This window comes from Triticum aestivum, unplaced genomic scaffold, assembly GCF_018294505.1.
Source record: "Triticum aestivum cultivar Chinese Spring unplaced genomic scaffold, IWGSC CS RefSeq v2.1 scaffold6B_scf_2973, whole genome shotgun sequence".
Taxonomy (NCBI): domain Eukaryota; kingdom Viridiplantae; phylum Streptophyta; class Magnoliopsida; order Poales; family Poaceae; genus Triticum; species Triticum aestivum.
The window spans coordinates 24,881-25,324 of NW_025225110.1; the positions used below are offsets into that span (position 1 = coordinate 24,881).

Genomic DNA, 444 nt, shown 5'->3' on the forward strand with positions numbered 1-444 from the left:
TGGTGCTTGAGGAAGCGTTTGCGGAACTGTTGGTCATAGACGATGCTGCCCTAGCGCTTGCAGAAGGTGGATGCACGGGGGAGCGAGGACGGCTTTGGAGGGAGGCGGACGAGGATCTCGATGAGGAGGTTGTCGTCGCCAAGGACCTCGGACACTGGGTCGGCCAGCGGCACAATGCAGCGCAGCCTCCTGCTGTCCACACGCGTCAAGCTGGGAAAGGGATCGGCACTGGGATGAAAAGGAATGTAATCAACGGACACACATATATGCACATAAGGGCAGCTTCTAGAATCCAACACACATCTGCACATCCCATCCACAATAGCGATAGTGCAAAAGTAAGTAGTGCACTGCACAAAATTAAGAGCGGGATCTTACCCTTGGCCTTGGGGAACCTCTGCAGCAGGATCCATCAGCGGCACCATCTCCTCTCTCTCTCTCTCT

At 55.2% G+C, this 444-nt stretch overlaps 1 pseudogene; it reads right to left on the minus strand.

Moving 5' to 3' along the window:
• The window catches only part of LOC123172069 (transcription initiation factor TFIID subunit 4-like), a 5,429-nt pseudogene that overhangs the window by 580 nt on the left and 4,405 nt on the right, over positions 1 to 444 (minus strand).